Source organism: Pezoporus wallicus, unplaced genomic scaffold (genome assembly GCF_028554395.1).
Source record: "Pezoporus wallicus isolate ANWC-B61680 ecotype Strahan unplaced genomic scaffold, APGP_CSIRO_Pwel_v1 contig_3952, whole genome shotgun sequence".
In the NCBI taxonomy this organism is placed as follows: Eukaryota; Metazoa; Chordata; class Aves; order Psittaciformes; family Psittacidae; genus Pezoporus; species Pezoporus wallicus.
The window spans coordinates 10,852,480-10,867,369 of record NW_026635034.1 but is presented as its reverse complement, the minus strand read 5'-3'; positions in this window follow the sequence as shown (position 1 = coordinate 10,867,369).

Sequence of the window (14,890 nt, the reverse complement as noted above, 5' to 3'; positions counted from 1 at the left end):
CCTCTGGCTCTTAGTGTTGTCACCTCATCTTACTGTTGATCTTTCACATGGGCTTTTTTTGGTTACAGCTGCTGTCCCCCACCATAAAAGGTACATTAATAGAATAGAAATGCCAAATCCCTGCTTTCTTCTGACTGATGTGCATCTCACAGAACATAAACAGCTGGAGTTTTAAGCTCTGTGTTCTGGATTATACATGGCTGGGAGATGAGGGAGTGAGGGAGAAACCACCCTAAATTTAATGTTTAGTTTTTATATATATAAGAATCTAGGGAAACAATTAAATAGTCTTTGTCATGGTGTGTAAGAGCTGATACCCACTGTGCCACATGCAGTTCTTACCAAATAAAGGTCACAATGTCAAGTAACACACATTACCACATTGGTCGATACTGTAATTATGGCTGACATAGAGGGCAGTATTTGTCAGTATATTTTTATTTAAGCAATTTACACCAGGGATATGTTTGGTCAAAAGTGAATTAGCATCAGTTCTGAGGAGTCCTTAGAGTAACTTTTGAAATAATAACCTTTTCTCACAGGTAATTACTTTATTTCAAACTGAAATATAATTAAAATTTAAGCTTCTCTCAGGAGAACCCAGATATTGAAGTAGTCAGATGATTAATAATCAAATTCTATCCTTACTACAACATACATGGGGTTTTAAGTTAAAGAAGTGAATGTTTTTGAATGAACTCTATTATGCCATTTGGTGCTTGTACCATTTGATGTATCTATGATTTTCATAAAAGAAAAGATCATGATGATACTAAGACTCTCAATGCTATTGCACCTTAGAGAGATGTCAGTGGACATCAAACTGACTTTCTAGTCTGTCAGAAATGCCTCTTCTCCCAGCCAGTCTTGCCTTACCAAAAGGCTGGGCCTTCCCCAGCGATCTTTTCCTGGTAGCGCCCCCAAAGATGTTAGCTGCCCATCTTCCCTCATGCCCTTTTGTGGTCATGAACTGCAGATTATTGGTTTCCCTTCCTGCCATCAGCTGCTTTTTTGCGAGCAGCACCTTATCCCACCCTGAGCTTTTGGTAGGAAGAGTGATGCACAGTGTCAGCAGAACTGGGGAAAGAGAGGACAGAATCCTCTTCCCACTTCCAATTGTCAGAGCATGGCAGCCATGAGAGGCTGGGCAGAGAGATAGCAGAGACACAATGAGGCTTCACTTTGCTGAGCAGGACCAAACTGGTGCTGCACAATGCATAGCACCTGGCTGGGTACAAGTATCACAGATTCAGCACTTAGGAACTATTTTTTCTTTGGTTCCTATTGGTCCATTTCAGCCATTATTTCTGTGCTAACAGCCAAAAGACAGTTCTAAAAATGTGCTGCTCAAGGAAACAATTTACAGGAAGGTAGCACTCTCATGGAACACAAAGCTAAGTAGAAGAGATGCCAAATTGAAATGTTGTATTTCTAGGGTATTTACATTGCCATTGTCTGTGTTTTCAAGCAGTATAATGAAGTTTGTGCATTTTATGAGAGTAAGAATTCATCACAGTATCTCTCTCAAATTAGTAAATGTTTTTATTTACTTTGAAAATAAAAATGGTGATGTACTTCATTCAATAGTTTACTCTAAAGCATTTTATATCACAATGTTAAGGAAAGGAAACATTTTCTTGAAGAGCTCTGCTTGAAAGAGGCTCTCTCCTATGCTATCCAGTTCTCAGAGCACAATAAACTCTTCGGCAATACCTTCTAAGCACTTCCTATTTCTTACTCTCAGTATTTCCTGTACCAGTATTTCTTTTAACTGGGCCTTCTTCAGGAACTCTCCTTTTACTGTGACAGAACTGATTGTACATTAGTTGGTTTCTTCCTAATAAATGCCACCTCTCCCGATAGACAATCTTAGCTCCTCTTGCCTCCCTGTACTTTACCACATGCAATACCAACTAACTCCCCTACTGTTCACTGGAAAAGCTGACAAGCCACTGCTTCAGGCTAGAGATCTACAATTCCACTTTCCTCCACAAAAAAAAAAAGTATAACAAAATCTCTTGCAAACACTCCACAAATAATCTCTCATTCACACCTGTCTTTTATTAAACCACAAAATCTAACATAGTCAAACTGATTTCTACTCCACAGCCCTCGCTCTGGACAAGTCTCAAGTTGTTCTTTCCCCTTCCTTACCAATACTTTCGACAGAAAAGCAACAATTTCTCTGTAGCTTTAATCAGAAGTTGCTGATTTCATCTCTCCCCCCCCCCCCCCCTTTTTTTTTTGGAAGTAATTAAAAGCAAGAGCTTTCTAACGCTGCTGTAATTCAAAATACTCCCCACCTATTACCCATCTCATGTCTTACAACACCAAGCACTAAATGTGGTGGTGGTTTTTCTTCCCATTTGTTGTTTGTTATGTAGCTAAACACAGGATTTCATAGAAGATCCATTTTATTGATCTTTTCATCTAAATAGGGCATCTAAAAATCTATGCCAAAGGTAAACCCCAGTTCCAGAGTGCACATTAACCTTATAGACACATGTTTACACACACATTAGGGTGCTTCTGTTAAACAAGGTCCTTTCTTGGATGGGGGCTAAAATTTGTTAGGCATAACTGAACTGTAGCTCTAATACACTTTTTTTTATCAAGAGGCTTCATTAATTATCGTTATGCACAAAACCAGCACTACAGCTTTCATATGAAGAGTTTAGGAATATTCACTAAAACCAGAAACAGTACATCCGAGAAATTTCTGTAGAGTACATTAGCTGAACCACAAGTGATAAAGCTATTACCAACAGCCAAGTTTCCTTCCAACTTTTCATTTCTGAGTAATTTTTGCAATGAAGACAGAAGTGTAATAGACATGAAGGAATGTGGCAATCCATTTGTTTTATTTCTATGAAATTATTGCTGATTGCAGGTTTGGAGGATGTGTGGGTGAAGTTTGCTGATTTATTTCAGTTTGGTCAGGAATGCTTTTTTAAAACACCTTTAACCTTTTTCTTCCAAACAGTTAATTAGGGTCACTACTTTTGCACTGAAGCTTTGATTGTTAGAGGAAATACTTCTGCATACTTTTGCTCTGCTGTAAGAGAGGCAATATGTTGTGGGCCATATGCCAACAGATTTTAACCACAAACTTAGGGAAAGGAGACAGATTAGATTGTGGTGGTCTTATAATCAGGGTTTCTCAGTGTTCTTTCCTTGCTGAGAACAAGCATTCACCACTAAAGTGGTTCTGTGTCATACAGATGGTGTATCCATAGTAATAGGGCAAACTAAACCTGCTCAGCTGCATTCCTCTATGCTCTGATAAGCATTCTATAATAAATTTTATCTCAGAATTTCTTTAAAGTGTCCAGCCAAATAATATACTGTAAGATTTTTAGTGAGTTCTGAAATATTTTTCAGCTGTCTGCATGCAAGTATCTTACTCAATAGAGGAAGGTATTAAACAAAGACCTGAAGGTTTTTGATAATGAGGAAGAGCCTAACTTCTATTCAAGCATTTACAAACACTGTTCCTTTTAAAAGCTGGTGGTCAAGGAACAAAGAGAAACAAAATCTATTTAGCCACAGCATCTATCTGCCTGACAATGCACATTTGCCTCCAGTAGCAAACTTTCTAGTTGTTTAGGCAATCTAGCTTTAACCACCTAAGACATAGATCAAATAGATCCTCCACCAACTCTCTAGGGAGACTACTCAACCATTTAATAAGTGTCTATGATACTCCCCTGATTTAACTTGTTAAATACTTCCCTTTCTTAAAGTCTTCCATTTCTGTGAAACTCCGATTGTGTGCTCTTATGCTGTACATTCTTTTATTCCATCCCTTACTCCTTAGCAGCTTCTGGTGCCAGAGCAGCATGAGTTGATGTGGTGACTCACTCAGTCAGCACCTGGGCCTGTCCGGATCTGAGTGCGTGAATGCCCTAGTCAAGAAAATGTATTAACACAGTGGGTGTTCCAAGTTGCTGTGAAGGAAGGGTGAGCCACGCACCCTGTAGATGGGAATGCAAGACTTTTCAAAATATGTAACAGGCTAGCCAGATGCACAGTCTGTGTGATACAACAGCTGGGAAGGGATGCTCCTTTCCTATGTTGACATTGTGACACAAATACACCATAAAACCTGACTGCTTCCATATTCCATCTTTACTTGAAACACAAACATGCAAGTGAAAACATAGTCTGCTGTCAGACTGCTGCAGTCGAGTGCAAAGCAAGTTATTTCTTAGGCAATAAAATAAACGAAGGTAGAGCATGAACCCACAAAACCACTGATGCATCTTTAGGTAGAGGGAATGTCAGTAACCAGTGATTTCCATTTTATACCCTAATGGCTGAAATTTCCAACAACGATGCTGCTTGTCTCAGTGTAGAGACTTGATTTTGTAATTTTTAATTGCTTAGAGGGTCTGAAATGAATGCGCAGAAGGAGCACCACCAGCAGCAGTACACTAAGGGCTTTAATATTTAAATAACTACCTATATAAATGAAACTTTGAGGGTTTATACCCATGTTTCCTGAAGCCATGTCAGTGCAGTGCTGAGCCCCTGCTGAAAATCTCCTGATCAAGCCTGAAACTGATTTGTAGAACAGGAATCCACACAGAGTGCTTTTTCTCAGATCTCATCATCTCTTCAGTGGCTCTGTTGTGTAGAAAATGGAACTCGTTACTAAGGAATGAGTCTCAAGAACCTACACAAGGAACCTCTTTCTCCTTAGGAAGAATGAGTAAGTGATGGGCATTCACATGAGACAGCTTTTGCTTAACATGTCCACAACAAATGCAGAATTTAAAAAAAGGCAGTTTATGGCAGGGGAGGCAGGGAGGGAAATGCAAAGCTAGCAAGATGAATAAATCAGCTTCCCACCTTAAAAAAAAACATCAGGACACAATTTAAGTTTCTATGTGAAAAGTAGCCTTGTAATGCTGGCACATGAAAAAAGATGGTTGGAGAGCTTTGTCCTGCAAATTAAGTGTTCTACCCAATTCTTAATCTTAAAGGTTACCTCAGGAGAGGAAGCAAAAAGCAATGGCAGCTTCTTACCCCACTTAAGGGAACCTGAAGTATGAACTTCTGACAGTCACTTAACTTCTCTGTCTCTAATTACTCCCATTCAGACACCCTCATTTGATGATACAAATACAGATATAACTCTAAGAATGAATAAGCTGCCTCAAACTAACAAATATTGTAGCTAATTAGGTTCCGTCTCCTCAAAAGGTACTACCATCATTAGTGCATTTAGGCTGGGTTCAAATATATGGAACTCAACTGAGTGCACTGGATCCCACTCTCAAAAGGATCCCCAGAGATCAGCTTTCCACAGGATCAGACACACTGCCTCACATTTGACTATCTCCATCCTGTCCTTGTTTACCTCTGTTGGAAGTCACCCTCACATGGATTCTCTTCAGGAAAGGAGGCATGATGGAGAAACATCTCATCAAGAATTAAAGTGGTATTGCTGTCTGGCTTTTAAAAAGGGTAGAGGATAAATCTATATACTGAATATCTGAATATCTATATATCTGAACAGCTACAGATTAGCAAACCTTTCTTCCACACTGAGCAAGTGGTTTGAATCTGTAAGAACATAATGGTATGCACAGATAAAAAATGATAGGGAGAACAAGCTTCTTATAAATAGAAATCAAAGCAAGAACTTTTCAAAGACATTAGGAAAAGACCCCTCAGGACTTTCGGCTGTCACACTAAAAGAGAAAGGATCGTTTTCTTTAAAAGAGAGAAAGCAAAAGTAGATATTAAATGGTCATTTTGCACCATAAGTTGGCTCCAAACAGCTGGGACCAGTAGCTTTTCAAATAATGCAGAAAATGGAAAGAACGGTAAGAAGGCACAGAATTCAGGATAAATAAAATTAAAAATAACCATGAAGAGCTGAAAAAAGTGTTGGTGACATGACACTGAATGAACAAATAACAGAAACTCAGTGTTGATAAGTGCAATGAAATGCAGAGAAATGAAAACAAACCATAATTATAGATGTTAATCAAGAGGATCTATATTAGCTACTACTGCTCAGTTAAGACATCTCTTAGTCACTGTTTTTCAAAACCTGGTCATACCAACTCAATGCTCAATAATAACTAAAGAAAATGGATTGGTAATAGTCATCAGGAACAAAAGCAGGAATAAAAAAGATCACAAAGCATTGCATGTGCTGCCCCATTGGACAATTTGAGTAAAAGGCCAGCTATCTGTTAATCAGTTACACAGATTATGGGAAAAATGTGCATTCATTTATTCTTATGAAGATAACAGAATATGATGGAGAAAAAAATGTCTGAAATGATGGAAATTACAATGTTGGCAAAATAACTTTTGATTGTTTTTCCTTTTAGGCACAACACTGTAATTTGTGGGAAAGAGTCCCAGGAAAGTTTTCTATAGCACTTTTACCCCAAATGAAACCTGTTGCGTAAATGTGTAGGTTTATTAAACCATTCAGAGGAAGAAGTGATTGCGAGTAAAATAATTTGTTAGGAGTAGTAGATTCATTTTATTGTGTTCCAAACCAGGATAAGTCTAATCACCGTTTCAGTGTAAAAATGAAAAACAATTTCTCTAGCCTTTCTGGTCTGCTTTCTTTACTAAACTGAGGTAGAAACATTTGAAAGTGTCAGTGGGATGTGTTTTTCTGCAGTCATTGCTTTTTTGTATCCCCTACACCTAAAGCAAAGATACAAATATATTTTCAGCTTCTAACTCCTTCCATAGATCATTTTTCCTTTGACAAAGCTTTGTTGTGGACAAATGGTGCCTTCCCAGCCTCCTCAGAACATCAGTTTAAGTGAGTGCACTTTGCTATCAGTGTTTAGCATATTGATTAACTTGTTTTTAGATAAAAGCTGTGAAGAAGAAGATGTTTCTTTCTTCTGTTCCTCAGCAGGGATCTCAGCAGTTTCTCATCACCTCCAGACTACATGCTGAATAGAGGTGTGGGTCCAAGCTGTCTGCAAACACCAACAGCTGTGCTTGGTGTAGCCAGCAATCCAAGCACATGTCATCTCAGCACTGCCCTCCAGGTGTGTTATTTATGTTTAGTGGGATAAACATCAGAAAAGCTTAGAAGGAGAGGTTTTACACAAAACAGTAGGAAATACTATTTTATTAGCTCACTGCTCTTCAGCTATCCTATAGAGTTGATACTAATAGTTTATCTAGACTACCAAAAATATATAAAATGGACTAGGAGAAATGAGGTTCCATTTGCCATTCTCTAGTATATGGGTTCTTTTTAGATAAATGTATTCATTTTACTCCTACCCTAGTCTAAAGGTTCTTCAGAAAGAAATGGAAAATCCAGAATTCAGCATGATTCAAAATATCATTCAGGAATAACAATTTCTAGCTTCATTTATCATTTTGGTGATAGACATGGCCCTGCTTTATGATCTTTACCATGGTTACAGTTCTGGTAACCAGCTCCCCACGAGTTTTTGAAAGATTAGGTAGCTTAATAGCCTCATGAACAGGGATTTGCTGCATTTCATTTTCTTCAGCATCAAACACTTTCAACATTTTCAAGCATTTTTAACATAAAAGCTGAAAATAATTTTTCCTCTGTGGAAAAAATCTCTACCCATGAATCTCTGAAACAGTTTTGTAGGGTCATTTATTATCCATGTACTTTTGAGGTCAAAGGACACATAGGTATTCACACAGCCACTGCTGGATTTCAACATCATTCTGAAGCACTTTCCATACTGGCCCAACAGTGATGTGTCTGCCCTGCAGCAGCAATGCATGACTGCATTCTGTGGCAACTTGCCAAGACTAGCTCGGCACATCAGCAGTGAAACCATGAGAAGACAGAGCATCAGCTTGGTGCCAGGTGGGAGCCCAGAGCCTTACGCAGGCTTTCTCAGGCTGGGGCTTCAGTTCATGCTATTGTCTATAACAAATTGTATTTTGTTGGGTCAAGACTGCAATGATAGTGGAGGACATACCAGAAAATACATTATAGAAGCTGCTGCAGATCACTACATTGTGAAATGAGGATTTCTCACAGTTAGCAATGAAGCAGTGTTTCAGAACCCAACTCTCCAGTTCTTCCCTGACACAGAGAGAAAAAAAAATCAAGTTCTAATTGGATTATAAGTAAAGCAACAAAACAAACCCAAGTTTCCTCCCTCAGTTCAAAGACTGGAGTTTGTTTCATAAGGGGATGCAAAACCAGAAGCACAAACTGTTCTTCAAAGCTAGGATGCAGCTGAGTAGCCCTTACTGTCAAATTCAGGTGCCATGGGAACAAGCCATGAAGTATGTGATGCAGATCAGTATGTTCTAACACTTTCACTTCTTCTTATGAAGTGATTTCTTTATTTTTTTTTAAGCATCATTGGAATAATGAAGGATGGTTGCAATCTCAGGGTTGACAACTTCTCTTCAGTGTCATGTTGCTTTTAAGTTAACATCTTTAGAAGAAATGCAGGCATAGTCATGTCCTCAGCAAGCACATGAAAGAATATCACGAGAGAACCAGAAGTTCACTAGCTAAACGCACGGTTCAGAAGCTGACCATTTGCTTGCAAGCATATGTAACATTTGTTTAAGTTCCCATTCTGTTGAGATGATTCACAAATAGCTTATTTGCCCTGTTTTTTTCCCATGTCATAGCAGCTCTCGTAATAAACAATTCTTTACAAAGGTAAAAGAAAAATCCTCATACTGTTACAGAAATCTATTGAATCACAATAATCAGAGACAACTCATTTGAGAGGCATCATATTATTAAAATGGGCATGTTGCATTAGGTATAGTTGCTTAAAAATTATATGTCCATGAATAGCTGTTTTGGAAACTAGCCGACATTTTTCCTCAGCTTTTTACATCGAACTCCACACTGACACGACTCCATACCAACAGTCCAGAATGTGGTCAAGCAACATATGAACACACAAAATGTCATCCAGTATCATGACATCACACATAAAAAAGAGTTAACCAAATGTACTGCTTCTCTTTCTTGTAGCCTAATATTCATTTAAACCAAGTTAACCACTGAAACATAATGATATACAATTGTTTGCCTTTGCTATTTCATATTCATACAAAGTTAAGAATTTTTTGGATTGCAGTGATGTAAGCTACAAGAGATTCTTCCTCATTTGCACCAAAATACTAGCTACATGATGTAGCAGAAGTGATCTATTACTACTGTAGTTTTTAACAAAAAAAAGAAACCCAGGTAAACTGCAGCTGGTGTATGCAATCCAACCTGCTACAGGCAAAACAAAGGTCTACCTATCCTGAATTTGAATCTTGCTTGTATATCTGCACCTGCATGAATTCTATCCATATATATTCTAAGTGCTTTTTATGAAACATATGTTTTCCCTAATCCAACCCAGATCTGTTCACAAAAATATTTCATTACATTTATCAAAGGCTGTATCAGGATCTTTGTACTATGAGCAGGTTTTATAGGCATCAATACCTGTGGAAAGCATGTTTGTTGCCTTTGGCTCTGCCAGTGTTCTGCTAAACCGCAATAACCTTTAATCAAAAATATCAGGATAGGGAAAATGCCTGCAAATCAAATTACTGTTTTCCTTTGCAATTAACACGGCTTGTAAGTGGAATGTATGGATTATCTTCAGGCATTTTGAATATACTGAGACTTAACATCAATGAAACTCCTCCAGTAGGAGGAGTTGATATTCTGAACAAAATTTTTGTATTTTCAGGTCAAGCTTTCAACAATGACCACTAAAACAAATGATATTCTTCTGAAATGTGCATTATACACGTTCTGAAAAGTCAGGACCTTGTAAGATATTTTGAAATAGTCATTTAAGAACTGAAGCACAGAAAGCCACAATCTCCTCTTTAAAGCCTGATTGTGACTTGTCCCACCTCATGTGAAATGGTAAAAGCTTATAGAATAACTTGATATTCATTCTAGTCACTTGAAGCTTGGAAAGGTTCTAAAGGACCGATATAAAGATCAGTTTAAGAATGGACTGAAAAACATTAAAAAAATACCTCAAAGGTATTTTGAAATTTACAAAACTACTTTGATGTCAAAGCAGACAATTTTCATTTACTTTTAATCATTCATTTAAAATCTGTATTAAAAAGTATTCTGAAATCTGTTTTTATACGCCTATTTCTCTCTTTTTTCAATTTTGAAAAAAAGGAGAAGATGAGAAGACAAAATGTGGAACATCCTTTTGTCTGTGGGCATTGCTCTACAGAAGAGAAAGTACCTACATGCAGTTCATTGACAGACACAGAGACACGCATATGCACACACCTGTCCCAACAGTTATGCTTTATATGTACAGTTTTCTGAGGATGGAAAACGTCTAGTCAAAACACTTGTACTTTAAACTTTTGAGATATGTGTTGGCTAGGCAGATAATTAACCCATGTGATTAATTATCTATTTGTCTGTAGATTGAACCATAACTTTGCCCCTAACTAGCTAAAAATCAAAGTTTCTGCCTGGGCTTATTTGATTTCATTAACAATGCAATTACAGTATGGTATTGTGAAGAAAACATTTTACAGTTTGGCTAGTGTCATATCCAGCTGCCTTGACTTGCCCATACCATGTGTGGAGGTACTCATTTCCATCTGGTTTGCAAAGGTCAGCTTTCAGAACAGACTAATCCTAGACCCAAACAACCCAATCTTTTCTGCTGCTTCATGCAATTTACCTTCTGAAACATGAAACCACATGGTACCCACAGACAACTTGTAAGGTGGTTGAGAATTTTTTTGTCTAAAGTACTGTTATCTCACTTCCTGATAGGATTAGAAAGTAAATGGCTCTATACAAGTCGTAATCATGAGCATGTTACTGCCAAGAGAAATTATATATTGAGTATATACTTAAAAAATAATAATCTGAAAGACAGAGGCTTCTCTTTCACAATGCTAACAGATTCTGTCATTGGACAGGTGTGGTTGTTGAGAAGAAACTGCAGAACCCAGCTCATACATTACTGTCAAAGCCATTTGTTTTGTTAACTACCTGTCAATGTTGCAAAGTGATAATCTATCTGAGGTACATAGATTCACAGCCTTCTTGAATAAACACTGTACTTCCCCACCCTGAACTTCTAAAGAAAGGGTTCAAAAGAAAAAGCCAAGTTCATTTTCATATGCTGAAACAGTCAGCAATTAACAACCCTTGGTTAAACAGAAAGGGTTTATTTCTGACTCATCAGTTGGTCCAATATATTTGAGCAACTACATAAATTGATTTGTCTGTGCATAAAGCTAAGTCTGAAGCACCACATTGAAACATCAGTTATGTCTTTAAATGGGATGGACTGTCAAAGTATTTCACCATCCCCATTAGTATTTCCCAAAATGCTACTCAAAAGCAGAAAGGTCTGTCTACATAGCAAAACAGCTAAGTTATTACAGTAAACAACTGACAAATTCAGTGTTCTGCTGAACCTTTAATGAATTTTATCATTTTAAACAGTGTTGTAGCACATTTACTAAGTCAAACAGCAAAGATTTCCCCTCCTTACTAGGTGCTGCAAAAGCAACAGCATAAGTTTCCTGCATCTTCAAATTTGAGCCCAAGGTAACAATGCCTTCCAGCATCCTTAATGGCAGACCACTGGAAAGTAGGATAATTTATAAGTGCTTTGCTTTGTAAGCAATCACCGTTTCTTTGATGTGTTTGCTCAAGAATTAGCATAAATTATTCCCAAAGTAATTTTTTTGAGGTGTAGGAACTATTGGAACACTCCAGCTAGCATTGGACAAGATATTACAACCCTGTCACAGTAGATGTATTTCAAGCTGTGGCAGTAATATTGCTATAAACTGTGGTGAGCAAGCCAGCAGTCCTGGAATGAAGCGATAACCCTTTATCAGATGGAATGATAGAGCTAGGAAGGACAGACAAGATTTCAAGCACATAGGTCAATCTACTGATGTGCTATCTGACTGCTTCAGTGCTATTTTTCAGCAGAGTGCTATTGGAACTAAACATCCCTTTTAGCTACAAGAAGGATGAATCAAGAAAGATGCTATTTCACTAAATAGGTGTCTCTAAGGCAAATTTTTGAAGGTAGAAAGTTCTCACTTCTCAATAAAGAGTAATTCAGGCTCCTTATCTGTCAGATGCACTACAATTCTGGTGTTTCACCATGCTTTCTATTTGATGAACCCTTAGAATCACAGAATAGTTAGGGCTGGAAAGGACCTTAAGATCATCAAGTTCCAACCCCCCTGCCATGGGCAGAGACACCTCACACTAAACCATCTCACCCAAGGCCTTGTCCAACTGGTCTTGAACACTGCCAGGGATGGAGCATTCACAGCCTCCCCGGGCAACCTATTCCAGTGCCTCACCACCCTAACAGGAAAGAATTTCCTCCTTATATCCAATCTAAACTTCCCCTGTTTAAGTTTTAACCCGTTACCTCTTGTCCTATCACTACAGTCCCTAATGAAGAGTCCCTCCCCAGCATCCCTATAGGCCCCCTTCAGATACCGGAAGGCTGCTATGAGGTCTCCACAGACTTCTCTTCTCCAGGCTGAACAGCCCCAACTTTCTCAGCCTGTCTTCATACAGGAGGTGCTCCAGTCCCCTGATCATCCTTGTGGCCCTTCTCTGGACTTGTTCCAACAGTTCCATGTCCTTTTTATGTTGAGGACACCAGAACTGCACACAATACTCCAGGTGAGGTCTCATAGAGTAAAGGGGCAGGATCACCTCCTTCAACCTGCTGGTCACGCTCCTTTTGATGCAGCATTTTTCCCCCCACATATCTTAAGCAACTTTTGTGTTCTAGAGAGGCCACTTTTGCATCATCTTGGCATGAATAGCATTCCTAATGATGTCCTTTAAGAAGCAGAACTCTAGGCAATAATATTTCTTGCTGCTTTCAGAGAGGCAATGCAACTGTAGAAATGCAGTTTTAGGATTGAGAATGCTACTTCTTTAGTCAAATGGTCTTGAAAGATATTTTATATCTGATCTCACAGACACGATGAACAGGATAAGAGTTCAAGGGTACAAAAAAATCAACCTGAGTGCTGTTACTTCAGTGCCAAGAGATACAGAAGTCAGCAGTCCTGTTCTGGCTGCAGCTGATTCAAGTGAAGAGTTTACTGGTCACAGCTGCTTCCTAGCACATCCAAGATCACTGCCCCACTACTTGCTTTGTAATCTAGTTCAACTAAAAATGACTAGGTTAGCATAAACATTTTAAAAATATATGTGTAACTTTTTTTCTCAGATATTCTAGAGAGCATTTACACACAAAGTTATTGTGGCAGACCTCTAGGGAGTGAGAAAAGAAACAGAAGAGAGCCCCTTGGGCACTAACCTGTTCACCCTGCAAAGCTGCAATCTGAACAGAATGTGTGACTTTATTGTATCTTCACATTATGGTTCCCTAGACAGTACTGAGCACTGTTTCCTTTGTCCATAGAAACAATGGCACATATAACTCCACAAGAAAAAGCTATTTGCAGAAGTTACTTGACAGTATTGCATTAATCAGACAGAGTCAAGGGTAGCAATTAAATTGTGGAATCAACAGAAAAGCACAATGAGTGCATGCAATGTACACAATGAAGGAAGTGGATATGACAAACAAGCTAAGGGAAGGTCAGGTTGTAATAGGTACCAAAGGACACTGGAGGGATTATAACAGAGATTCTCCAGGGAGAACTGAGCTAGCATGAGACTGACAACAGCTGATAATTCCCTAGCAGAACATCTTACAAGTCTCCAAAGCTGGTAGGTCCTCAGGAGAGATGGAATTCTTGTAATCAGAGCATTCATCACAAGAAATATTTGGTCAATGCCACCAACATCTGAATGCCTGAGCTAGAGGGAAGATGTTGAGAGAGAAGGAATACTTGTAGAAAGCATAGTCTCTTATTTAAAGATACAGGAATAAAGAAATTGTAAAGCCTGAACAGGTAAATAAAGCTGAGGAAGAATTCAGGGAGCAGTTTTAATTTCTTTCCAGTGCAACAGTTCAACAAGCACTGAAGATCCTGTATCATTAGTATTGAATAAGTATCATGCTTCCTCATGCCAAAAGATGACAGCATCTGATTTTGAAAGGGGCAACACTGTCTTTCTGCCAAAATATTGGTTTCTGCTTTTATAACTAGAACTTTAGAGAGACCCTAGATTAAGTCCCTCTGTGTAGTCAATGCTGCGAAGTAAAACTTTAAAGGCCAAAAGACCTGCTGGGCAGTGCAGAACAGGCCTGCCGGAGGAACAGGGGAGAAGGCTCATATAGCACAAGAGCCTTTATGGGATCATCTTGGCCAGTGCAACCTGCAGGAGACCAGAATAAAAGATGCTCTGGAGGAAAGCTCTCTACCCCCCACTCTGCCTCCAGCTGAGAAGAGAATGCATGAAGATGACTGCTTTGAGCCCTTTTTTGCTGTCCCCACTAGTTGTTTGCCTTGAAAAGTAACAAACACCCTTTCCCCATCCCCTTTTAAATAACAAACAAAATAAAACAGCATAATCAAGTTAGAAATAAATTCTGACTTATTCTGTGACTCCAGCCATACAAATCCTCTGCAGGCTATTGAGTTACACAATAGCCTCAACCCACAAAAAAATAACTTACAGGCATTACATCATCCCATCAGACCCAGGGGCAACAGCATTGTTACCTAACAACTTCAGACAGCTGATTAATCACTTTTTGTAGGGTGTCAATTACACCACACCCTGCTTGTTCATAACACTGTTGTTGACAGCACAACACAGCCAGAGAAAAGCATACTACCCCCCACATACACACTCCATGTACACACACTAGTGCTGCTGCCAAAACTGTATGTTTAATTTGTCAGTAACTCACCTAGAAGTACTTAAAAACCTCCAGTAAATAAATAAAATAAACAAGCATAGCAACATAATGGCACATCTGGGCTGCTA